Source organism: Enhydra lutris, unplaced genomic scaffold (genome assembly GCF_002288905.1).
Source record: "Enhydra lutris kenyoni isolate GAN:26980312 unplaced genomic scaffold, ASM228890v2 scaffoldscaffold6, whole genome shotgun sequence".
NCBI lineage: Eukaryota > Metazoa > Chordata > Mammalia > Carnivora > Mustelidae > Enhydra > Enhydra lutris.
The window spans coordinates 34,936,511-34,949,644 of NW_019154090.1; the positions used below are offsets into that span (position 1 = coordinate 34,936,511).

The window sequence follows — 13,134 nt, forward strand, 5'->3', positions numbered from 1 at the left end:
GTAAACACACGCAATGTTCTCATCAAATAAGTGGAAATGTAATTGAGACTAGCCAAAATTTGCAGGAGCATGTGTGTGAAAACCAATTTGGTCATTCCTTGAAAGGATTCCGGCAGAGAACATTCTACTCTAGTTATGAAGACTGGATTGAGGGAACTCAGTGGAGAATAGGGAGGGCAGGCAAAGCAGGGATGGGAGGAGTCAGTGAGGGGTTTATAGGACACTAGGTGTACATTCCAGCAATCACTCCCTGGGAGGGATCAAGAAGGACCTCTGACTAGCTCTGGAACAACTAGGGTCACATATGGTAAATATACCACATCATAACACATTCACCTCTTTGCCCAGGACCGAAGGCACTAATCAATCACTGCACTCTTGTGTGATATCCTGATGACAACACAGTGCTGGGTACACAGAAGGTGCTCAAAAAGATTTTTGACTGGACTTCAGGCTCCTTATTAACACAGCACCCTAGGAAGTCTCTACCGCTCTACTGGGATGTACATGAAATGACATGGACATGTCTCCATGCCCCATTCACCCCAAGGATCTAGATCTACTCTAATATGGTAGCTACTGGCCACATGTAGCTACTTTTATGAAATAAATAAAAAAATAAAACTAAAATAAAAATTTGGGTCCTCAGTCATATTAATCACATTTTAAGTATCTAATAGGCATCACATTGACAGCATGGATACACAACACTTCCACCACTGCAGAAAGTTCTATCTTTCCAAATAAGCCCATTGTTCCCATGTAGTACATTCATTAATTCATTTAGTCCACAAATTAATCCTTGAGCTACTATTATGTGCTAGGCATCATTTCAGGTTCCACGGGAAGGTCCAGCAATAATAAAAATGGATGGTATTTGTGCCCTCATGGGGTTTATATTCTGGAGAAGGAGACAGATAATAACCAAGAAAACCAGTAAGTGTATAGTATGCAGTCCAGTAGTAATAGAGATATGAAGGGAAATAGAGGAAAGGATTTAAGATGAATGAGTAGAAATCTGGCTGATACGAGGGAACAGGAGAGGGGTCATCTGGGCAGAGGGCACACACAGGATTCTAGGCAAATACAGGCTTCACAAACAGCACAGGGACTCTTCTGGTATGAACGATGGCCAGAAAAGAAGCCAGAGGGATGATCATGTAGGTCATAGCAAGGGCACTGGTAGTCACTCTGATTAATGTGGAAACCACTACAGTTTGCTGAGGAGAGAGGAGAGATATGAGCTTGATGTTGATCTCTGGGTGCTAGAGGGGAAGAGACCTTTGGGGCAAAGGTGGAAACAGGGATGCCAGTTAGCTTGTTGTGGTCAATGTGAGTTGAGATTAGAGAGGGTGCTCTAGTTGGGATAAGAAATGCTGGGGCCTATGGTAGGATCTGAAGATAGAGCTAGCACGATTTTTGGTGGATTGGCTTAAAATGTGAAAGGAAAGAATCAAAGATGACTCCCAGGATTTTGGCCTGAGCAACAGGCCATTTAATGGTCTGAGGAGTAGCAGGGCAGGGGTAGGCTCATGAAGTGTGGCAATCAGCCTCCATCCAAGATGGGGTCTGAGGATCCTTGTGTCATCTCCTCCTACACCATATCAGGCTCCTCTGTGAGATCAAAAGAATACAGTGGAAGTGATAGCCAGTGCCTTCTGGGACCAAGAAAGATATCGTGGCTCCATTGCCTTCCGTCTTGGATTGCTTGCTCTGACTCTCTCCTGCTATCACGTCATGAGGACACTCAAGAATCCTATAGAGAGGCTGAAGGGCAAAACCTCCTGCCAAGAGTCAGAAACTGAGGCCTTCCTCCAACAGCCACGGGAACCATCCTAGAAGTGATCGTCTGGCCCCAGTCAAGCGTTCAGAGGACTAGCCCCAGCAGACATCTTGACTGCCACCTCTTGAGAGTCTCAAGGCCAGAATCATGCAGCTAGTTTAGTCACAGAAAACTGACCCAAAGAAACTATGTGAATGTTTATTATTGTTTTAAGTCATTAAGTTTTGTGATAATTTGTTTCAGAGCAAGAGGTAACTACTGCATGGTAAAGCCAAGAATTCTGGCATGGCCATGTTCAGATTGGGAGAACTATCAAGCATCCATGCAGAGATGTTGCTGAGGGGACTTAGACATGCTTTGAGTCTAGGAAAGAGCTGAAACTAATGCCATGCACCTGGGAGTCATTGGTGAGAATCATACCATTAGTTGGTATTAAAAGCCAAGATGTTGCATGTGTGAGAGAAGGTCCAAGGACTCCAACATTCAGAGACCAGAAAAAGCAGAAGGATGTTGCATAAAGGAGCAGAGAACTGGCCAGTGATACAGGAAAGAAATGAAGGGGCTAGGGGGTCCTGAAACCAAGGGAGGAATACATTTCAAGAAGGAAGGAGTAATGAGCAATTTGGATGCCAGAGAGAAGTGAAGTAGGATGGGGTATATCGGTCATTGGACCTGGCAATATGGCGGCTGGCTAGAAGAAGGCAGGTGTCTCAAGCTCCTGCTCCAACACACAGCATGAACAAATGTCTATTCCATGATCTGGCAGCAAGAGCTGTACACAGTGGGCTCCTTAACATTGTTGCCATGGCACCGTTCTCACTTTTGTCCCATTCACTGGCTCCCAAGTGACAGTGTAGCCCTTCCCAGTCTGCAGAACACCATCATCAACTCAGCTGAGCTCACCAGTTAGACAGCCTTGCACCAACCAGCAGAAACCAGCAGGAACCAGGCTACTGCAAAGCCAGCACCCTGTCCTGATTGTTCAACAGAGAACACATGCTTTTGAGGGACATACATAGGGTTCAGCTCTGACTCTGACAGCTTTGTCAAATCACTGAGCCACTCTGAGCCTCAGTTTCCTTATCTGTAAGAGGAAATCATAAATACCTCCCTCATAGGGCTTTAAGGAGGCTAAACTGTGGCAACCCAGAGTGACCTGGTGTCTAAGAAAACAGGCTCTTGGTTCAAAAACCTTGCTGGCCATTTACCAGTTGCATGACATCAGTCAAGTTATTTCAACTCCTGTGCTTCAGTTTTCTCACCTGTAAAATGGGAGTCATCACAATAATAATGACTTCTTTAGTCACGTTGAGCTCTAAAGGACAAAACACACATCAAAAGATTTGCATAGTGACTGGCCAATACATTCAAGGCTCTGGTATCATTATAGAAAGTCCTTAGCAGAGTGGGAAATCAGAGAAAATAAAGAGTAAAATATTAAAAAAACAAACCCAACCAGCCAGCATTTATTGAAGATAACATACCGGTAGCGTATGTATTCCTAAACACTAGTCCTCAAAACAATCAGAAAAGGTGCTTTGAATTATAATATATTGAACACCGCATTATAATTAAGATGCTGTATTTGGAATGATGCTGATGTTTTGCTAAGCCTTTGGATCTGGGCTATACACAGGAAAAATGGGGGTGTTTATGTGAGGTGGGGAGGGGGAAGAAAATGTCAGTGTAAATTAAACAACTGGGTTCTTCCCTTAAATTAAGTTTGAGATTAGCTAGGCCCAGGCTAATTACAAGGCCAGCATGTGAGGCAAGTGGGGGCCATGCCTTTTATTTCTGAAAGTATGTCCTGGGAGCTATCACACGCCAGCATCCCCCAGTGTCTTCCATGGAGGATTGGCGCCTGTACGTTAAGCGAAATTGAATTCATTCCCCACAAGCATGTATAACTGATCTCTGAAGATATATTAAAAATAAGGAAGCTGTATCCAGGAGGAGTCGCAGACATCGCTCCACATTGCCTCGGGCCACTTTTCTTCTTTATCGACTGTCAACAGCATTATCAGTGTCTGCTCTTGGCAGCCAGTGTGTGGCATAAAGAAGAGGAGCCTCGCCTGCATGAACGGGACCATTGCCAGTCAGAGAGGAAAGGCTGAGTTGTTCACTGGGAGCTAAAGGTCTTGGAAAGTAGGTCTTCGCGACAAAACCGTGCTCTTATTTTTCATGGCTGCCAGTAAGAGGCACAGACTCAAAGAAATAATGATGGATGAGGAGGAACTCTCATGAGGGATCATTTTTGGAACCAAGCTTGAGGTGTACCTACGGAAGGAGAATTGACTGCCTCCTCATTGAGAGAACATGGGGTCCTCCCTCCGGGCTTCCATCCGCTCAAGGAGAAGATGGCAGACAGATAGCTGACTTTGGGAAGGCGAAGGGGATGAGTGACCTTGTTCAGGCCCACCGTGTTGCTGACTTACAGCCCTCAGTTGGGTCTTAGCTATTGCTAGCCTGCATATTTGTGGCACCCTCATTCTTTTTCTGAGAGCCAAGAAGGGGGCAATTTGTCCCATTTAATTGTTGATAAAATGGAGGTTCAGGGAGGTGAAATTGCCACCTACCAGCAATCCAAGGCGAATGGCCCCATAACCCTAAGAAGATTGTGCAACCTAGTTCTTCTGCTCTGTCTGTCCTTCACTCTCAGGGAGGGTGTCTACATGTCCCAGGTGCAAGGCACACTGGCATCGCAGGCTTGGTTTCTTGCCTGCTTTGGCATTTCTACCATTAGCTGTCACCTCCTCAATCTGTATTATCAAGGCTGGGGCACTCATTCCTGGAGAAAATGCAGGAGCATGTCACTGGGAGCCCAAGGACGGCCCCTTCCATTCACCAACTGCTCTGTTAGGAGTCTATCCTTGTAGGTGTTATACATACGAGTGTTAATTCTATTTGACATTCGTTGAGTGCTTTCCATGTGTGTGGGAGACTGTTCTCAGCACTTTATATATGTGAATGCATTTAAACCTCAAGTTAAACAATGAGACAGACCTCATAATTGTCCCATTTTACAGATAAGGAGACGGAGGCAGAGAGAGTTTAAGCAGCTCATGCAAAGGTCCCAAAGCTATTAAGAGGCACAGTTGGGATTAAATCCAGATAATGTCACTTCAGAACTTGGGCCTTTGATATGTGCTCAGACTTATCCTTCAATGATAAGAAGATAGACATGGTCAGGACAGAGGTGGGCATGGTGTGGAAAGAAAACTACAGAGCCAAAGTCTGGTTAGGATGTTTCCCTGGGGGCTCAGCTGTCTTCTGGGGGCAGCTAGGAGCAAGATACAAGAAATCCAAGGGCCAGAAAATGATGAATGATAATGCCTGGCTGGGGGAGCAGGGTGGTAAAGGAAAATTAAGTTGTTTTGTTTGAACAGTCTTGCTTTAGAGGAACCAGCTCCAAATACACAACAAAGAAATAACCATCATGGCAAAATGAGCTGATCATCTACATACAGAATTTATTGCTTTCATTTTCACATTGGCCAGATCAGAACTTTGTGTTCAGATATAATAATACCCTTTCTTCCGCTAAGAAGCAAGCAAACCCAAGCTTTCTTCCATAACAAGGCCTCCTGGCCCTCTTATGTGGCTCTTAAACAGTTCTAATTATTTCATTGTCCTACGCTAAATCATCATGATGTCCTATATTTGGAAGTAGGTGAAAAAATCTGATGTATCCATATATGTTGTTTTGCACAGACATGAACCAGAGTTCATGCATGTAAACACAGGAGTAAAACCTGACCTGTGTGATTGTTTTTACAACCTGACTTTCAAATATATTCTAAAAAAAAAAAAAAGAGAGAGAGAGAACATTTGGAATATAGTTTCCTGAGACAGAGGTAGGGTTTAATTGTTGAGTGAAACCATAATAGAGTGGAGTTGGAGCCAGTGAGAGATACAGATATTTAATGAGCAAATCCAATGTACCTACCACCACCCGCACCATTTCCAAAATATGGTGGATGGACAGACATGGTTCACCTTTGAGGACTTTATCGCAAGGGCATGGGATGGGGACGGGGAACAGGGGTAGGGAAGTCACTATGCAGGAGGGAGGACAATAAACACCAGAAAGGCGTTCTTCCTAGCCCTCCCAAGAGAATGGCCTGGGGGGATTTTGTGAAAGAGTAACTTCATGGAAATGGGACCAGGGACTTTCAGGGGATTTCCATATGGAGAGATGTAAGCAGAGAAGACCAGGTCCTTTTGCAGTTTATCCCCCATCCTGCCTAACGACATAGTGGCAGTGCTCAAGGGCCACTAATAGTCACCGAAAATCAAATACCGTCTGAAAAGGATTTATCTCTACAGGAATCTTTAAACATACGAAAAGAACATCTATGCAGTCTTGGTTTCCCTTCCTCCTTGAAACGGTTAATCACATACATTCCTAGTTTAGTTTCCATTTTCGTTGCCTTTTAGCATACCATTCCAAGGAGTTCTTTAAGAATGTGCTTTTTCAAGTCGAGTCAAACCCCATCAAAAAATAATGGCACAAAACAAACAAAAGGCTCCATGATCTGGGAATAAATAATCCGGGGCTAACGACTCAGCTGGACTACCCTTCCACAATGGGCACCAAGTCCCCAAGGACGGGGTCAGACACAGGCTTGCGATGTATCAAAATTATAAATAATTATAGCAATGAATTCATTTAATCAATCAATTTCACCAGTGTTGCGCAGGGGTGGACGGGGCATAAAACTCCACATAGCTATCAATTGCTCCGATTACAGCTGGCTGTCAGCCAGAATTCCCCTGATCCATGTTCGTTAAATGCACATTAATCTGAATTTGGCAGTGTAATCAAGGACCTAACTGAACTGTGAAATTGAATTCTGCAGTAGAACATCATTTGACCATTTTATGCCAAGGCTGGGGGAAAAAAAAGGTTTGGTTGGGGGTAGGGCGAGAGAAAGAAAAGGAAAAAAGGAAAAAAAAAAGATCCTGCCGCAACATCTATTTGTCATAGTGGCCTTCTGTACTGGTGACAGGGAGGCTGTGGCGAGATCACGCTGGGCTGGCGGGGGTGGGGTGGTGGTGGGGGAGGGCCCCGGTGAGCATGTGTCCGTGCGGGAAGGATCGGAGTGCAGGATGCTCCGTGAAAGATGGCGAGTCTCTCTTTCCACTGCCCACAGAGCTACAAGGGATGGGAGGCGGCTGCTGGCAGCTGCTTGAGCGTGGTGCTCCAATCCACCTTTTCTGAGTACAATAAAGCAGAGACTGCTCAGCTCAAAGAGGAAAAAAGCCAGACCGCGTGTTGTTCGCTGTACATAAATCAAACGTGGGATAAAAGCGAATCACAGACCCCTATTATCTGAACAGGGAAAGTACATCTTAAATTGTCCTTACTTGACTCAAAGGGAAATATATGAGGACCAGCCTCGGCTTTGGGAAAGGAAAAGGACTGCCTATAAGAATTCCAGAGAGAATCTGTAACTAGCTTTCTCTTCAGGGATGTTTTAGAGGCTGGCAATTAGGGGAAAGGGATTCATTCAGTCCTATGTCTTGAATATGTATTTACTCTCCTGTGTCCCTCTGGCTGTGTCTTGCTGTGCTGATTCTCCCTGCCGTGGGCAGGACTGCCACTGCTGGGGGCTGTTCCCCGCCTACCCTCAGGTGGGGGCACATTGCCGCATCCTCGTGGAACAGTGGCTCCTACTCCTCCTGGAGGCAAGGCTTCAACTCGTGCCCGTCCACAGTCAGTCTCCGAATTACTTATTTTCATTTACACAGTGGAGTGGCCCTGTTTCACCGATGACAAAGGGACACAACGCACGCTATGAGCTGCCATTGGATTTCGGTTAAGAAAGGCAAGCAGCACGCGCTGTCACTGCCAGGGAACAGTGGTCATGAGCCAGACCTCTGGGGACCTAAAGAATCAGGTGTCTGCTGAAGATTCTAACGCGGGGGACTTGAAAGTAGCATAAGTTCTGGATAGTCAGACGCTGGCTGGATTTCCAAATTGCATGTAGCAGACAACCATTCACCACGTTTAGTGTTTGGCAAGGAACTCTCCCAAACCGTGACGCTGGATTCCTAGTTGGGCATGTAGGAACTTACACCTTTTGACGTGAAGTTGGAAGAGTTGTGCTTTTCTTTGCCTTACAGAATATACGGCAAAAGGACGCTGAGAGAGTCTGGACACATGGCTTATGACCTGTACACGTAGGCAAAGCCTAGTTAAAGAAATGAATAGGTCTGTGCTCAGTCAGCAGGCTCAAGCTTATAGGTCTCTTCCTCCACCTCTGGACTGGTATGTCCAATTAACACTCCCCCGCACACACACATACTTGCTGTTCCAAACTCACAGAACGCATCTTCTGTTCAAGAGCAGACGACTCAGACCTGAGATCTGCCCCCACCTGCAGCAGTGGGGGTGGGGAGGGGCGGTGTCTGTACTTCTGGGGACTGGCTGCCTGCTGCGGAATATGGTTCAAGTACATCAGGGCCTCTAAGACAGCCGGGACAGAGACTGCCAGGTCAAATTAATTTCATTTTAATTTGGTAATGGAAAACTCACTCACAGTGACTAAAACACAATTTACTTTGAGCCATGAGAATATTCGCGGGAAGATTTGTCTATTCATACGCAAAGGCCCCGTGAAGCCTCATGGATGGACAAGTCTTTGAGATGTTCTGAATCACCTCGTTGGATGTTTTCAGGTTTTATGAACCTTAATGAATATCCTATAAGAGCCTATATGTAAAGAAAAAAGTCGAAATAATACCCATGGTTCTGTTAAGTGATTAGCACCTCTCTCTCCCACTCTCTCTCTCTCCCCCACCCCACCGACCTCTGATTTTTGCTGTAGCCCGTAAGATTTCCCAAGTATTGCCATCTTGTGACCCATTGGGCCCTAACAGGATCTCAGCAAGAGTTCAGCTGGGATAAGGAACTGCAGTTTTGTCCCTGGACCTTGGCTGAATCTGGGTGTGCAAGTGCTACAGAGAACAGTGAGTCCTTACCTTACTTACTGGTGCAGGAAGGCTGAGCACACTGCCTCAGCCGCTTTTTCCTTCCCGGGAAAGCAAAGTGACAGCTAAGCAGTGGAAAGAACCATTGCACTGGTGACCCCAGAAGAAAGATCTGGGGAATCCTGCCAGTTTTTCTTACACCCTCTATCTTTGCTCAGATCCCTTTAATATGTCATCTGTTTGGACTGTGCTGTGATACAGCACTGGTCACTTGGCTGCCTGGGACACAGGAGATTGTAGGCGTAAGATGGAGGGGTTGTTTGGCAAGAACCTTCATCGTAATGACAGATGTAGTTATGGATGGTGCTTCTTGCTTGAATGCTGCTGGATACTCTGCTCTCTCTTAACATCCAGGAAGTCTGAGAATTTCATGCCCATTCTAGAGGGTAGAGCAAGCAGTAGGGTGATGGGGTTGGGGTCCTCAGGCTAGCTCACTGAGGTGTGGTGGGGCCTTGAGGAAGTCACACAGCTATTCTGGCCTTCTGTGACCCGCATCTCTGAGGTGAGGACAGCAGAACTTATTAGTCTATACGGAATGGCTGTGAGGTCAAAGTTACTTGGAACTTGTTCTCATATGTTGATAATATGTAAAAGGTTCCATGGCTGGTGTTAGCAGATCTGGGGACATGTTTTCCAACCAGAAATATGTCGGGGAATTGGGGCTAACACTGAGCGTCTGCTCTGTGAGGACTCCTTTACATTTACTCATCTGTTTTCATCTGTAGAAGAAGGTCAAAGTAGTCATGGAAACACTCTACAGAGGAGGGAACTGAGGCACACACAAGATCCTACAGCCAGTAAGTGTGTGAATCCAGGGAACTGGATTCTAGATAATGTCTCCTGTAATGGGTGAGAACATCTGGTTGTCATTCAGAAAACGGAGTAAGACCATCAGTCAAGGTAGAGTGAATGCGTATGAGTGTCTCAGGGAACTTCACTCTTAATGCCTCCTTTTGGTCTGTGGTCCTAGCTTTTCACACGGTCTGGGTGAGGCTAAGGAGATTCTCAGAGGATTTCCCCTCACTGAGAACAGAGAGAATCAAGCACATTCTCTGTGTGCCCCAAATCTGTCTGTGACTCACCACCGATTCTTCACCAGCGAGATGAGGGCTGCCTGTGGTGTGCATCTCTGGGCCCCGAGGCCTCATACCCATCTTTCTGGTCCTCAGTTTTCTTCTGGGGAAAAAGGAATGTTCTGGAATATATAGACTGTGCAGTCAGATGGACCTAATTTTGGGTCCTGACTCAGCTGTCTGCCTGTAAAGAGCTAGCCTCTGAGTCTCAGCTTTCTAACTGTAAAAGGGAGATGATCTTGAAGTCTTCCAACATTGCCATGAGGGCTAAATCGCGTAGGGCTTACAAAATCCTTAGCTCGGTGCCTGGGGCACAGTAACCCTCAGCTTCATGTCACAGCTGTCTCCTGTCCACACGCCAGACCTACAGATTCATGTGTCGACTGTGTGCATTCTTAAGTAGACTTCTGCTAATTATCAACTTATTTAACCCTCACACAACGTGATTATTCCCATTTTATAGACAGAGGAGTGGAGTTTAAGCCATTTACTCACCCAGGTTTAAGCCGGGGGTAGTTTATCTCTAGGACCTACACCCTTGAATGCCCAAAAGTACTTGCAAAATGGTTAGCTAGGGAACAGTGATTTCTCAGCTGGGGCCAGCTTTGCCCCCTGCTGCCCCATAGGTCATTTGACGGTGTCTGGAAATAGCCTGGATGTCACAGGAAGGGATGCTACTGGCATGCAGGGACAGAAGCCAGGGGCGCTGCTTACCCTCCTCCAGTGCACAGGGCAGCTGCCTACAAGACAGAACCATCAGGCCCAGCATGTCCACAGTATGGAGGCCGAGAAATCCTGCTATTGAGTGGGACAGGACCACACTCCCCAAGGGAGCTTCATGGCTGCAGGTATTTAAAGGAGTTTGTAAGGTGAGGTGAATGCAAAGGCTATTCCTGGGCCACTGGGGATGTGTCTAATGTCTGGTGTAGGGGTTGAGCCTGGAGAGCTGGATGCCAGCTCAGCAATGAGTTCAGACGACTGACTGGGCTGTTTCTGAGCCCCTCCAAGCCCCCAGATTCCTCAGAGGTGCAAGGCAGGCAAGAGTTCCTGCCTTCCAGGACTACGAGGCTCAACAAGGCAACATGTGTGTCTGGCACGCAGTGAGTGCTTAGTGAGCCGGCAGAACTGTGATTATGCAGGGGGGGGGGCAGGGACGGGCGGGGCGGGGGGCTTCTTGGGGCTGGAGCCAGAGCGGGGACGGATTGCTGGGTCAGCACCAATACACGCTAGCTGGAGGCTGCCTGCTCCCTGGAGAACAGTGGAATGAGCAAAATCAGATGCCTGGTGACACTGTCTCTAGCCAGTTTCCCTCCCTGTGAAGCAGACTTGTCTGCAGGGGACGGTGGAAAGCATCCTCTCTCCACATCAGGCTGTTTTTATAGTTGTGTGATGTGGATGGATTTTGTTTGGCTTCATTTGTTGCCCGAGGTTTTATCTGCCCAGCCCTAGCACCAGACATTCAGAAGTAGGGAGATAGACGATACCTACAGGTTTATAACATCCTTGATTCCTGTCTTGTGAATGGGAAAATCAGGTAAGTTGACAGCACTGGAGGAATTTTTTCTATGGGTTAATGGTATTTTCTTCTCCATTAGGCCAAAATAGAAAACTGGTGTCTGTTACTCTCTTTCTCACTTACGCATACCCATCCCTCCTCATTTTTGCTCTGTCTGGAGACCCACGCAAACTGCATGCTTTCATGTATTATCTGAGATATGAACATAACCCACCAGCTTCTAGGACTTTCCACGAGGCACAGCCAAATTATCTGAGTCGTGATCTCTATTTCTTCCCTCAATAGAAAATCCAAATGTGATTGGTAGATTTTTAAGAGTACAGCTCTAAAGTCACAGGCACCTAAGTCTTTTTAGAGAGATGTTATATTTTTAATCAAGTAAACATTTTAATTACTAACATGCCTCCCACCTCCTACCCTCCCACTAATTCTGCTTGTGATTTTCTCATGGGTCTCCTGTGAAATGGAACAGCAGCTTATATCTTTGGAGCCCTTGATTATGAGAGCTGAAAAACCCTTGGTAGAAGTTCCCAAGGGCTAATATATTATTATTTTTTTTTTTTCTGAGCTACAACAGTTTCTGCATTGTTTCTGCTTTATGTATTTCTTTTCTGAGCCATAATAGTTTTCTGCATTGTTTCTGGGATTAACAAAACTAGATTTCAGAGCAGATCTGCTTTGCCTTATATTTGGAAGTCTGTAGGAAGAGGGATCTAGCAAGGAATGAATCAAATTATCCCCTCCCTCCATCCTCTTCCTATTCCTTTACTTAGCCTAGAGTTCTGGTGGTCACTGGGGCCTCTCATGGGTTTTACTGGCAAATGCAATTGAGCCCCTTAAATAACATATGCCCATATAAAGGGAAAAATGCACTAGGAGAAAGACCAGACCTGGATTTCATCCTTGTTTTGCAACCAACTAACTATGAAAACTTAAGCATTCTACATGACTTCCCTGTCTTTGTTTCTCCTTCTGTGAGATATGTGGTCAGGGGTTGTGGGAGGGGTGGTGGTGGTGGTCCTATTAAATCTCAAATGCCTTTAGGGATTAGGCTAATGGGGAAAATGAATGAAGTGGGCTGGACAGGGCCTGTCCCCTCTAATGGGGAGTCTTTTTCTCTAGCCAATTCCATTCCCAGTGCTAGGTGAAAATGCGGGCCCAGGGGTATCAGATCATTCCCTCCCCCCCTTTTTTTAAAGAGAAGCCTAAAACCCAGAAGTTGAAGATTTTAAATGAAATATCTTGATTTATCAGAAGTTGGGAATGACTATTTGGTGGATAAAATAGATCAATGGACCAAATATGGCCCCAGGGCTGAAACATTATTTCCTCTGAACAGAACTTCCTCTATGATCTTGACCTAAACAGCTTCCTACCATGAGTGCTCAAATACGTCACACACACAAAAAAGTCATATTTGATCCTAACTAGCCATAGCAATCCTGATAAAGGAGAACAAAGCTTCCTGATTTCAAACTACATTACAGGGCTATAGAGATCAAAATAGGATGGTTCTGGCAAAAAAGCAGACTCATAGATTAAGAGAACACATTAGAGACCAGAAATAAACCTACATATACATAGTCAATTTTTGACAAAGTTGCTGAGAATATAAAAATGCAGAAAGGATAGTCTTTTCAGTATACAGTGTTGTGAAAATTGGACAGCTATATGTAAAAGAAGGAAACTGGACGCCTGTCTTACACACATACAAAAATTAACTCAAAATGCATTGAAGACTTGACTGTAAGACCTGAAACCATAAATTC

The 13,134-nt window shown here is 45.6% G+C and overlaps 1 protein-coding gene across 1 annotated transcript in view; it reads right to left on the reverse strand.

The window, feature by feature from the left end:
• LOC111141714 (p21 (RAC1) activated kinase 5) overlaps positions 1 to 13,134 on the reverse strand; it is a 284,924-nt gene that overhangs the window by 25,111 nt on the left and 246,679 nt on the right. The window lies entirely within an intron of this gene.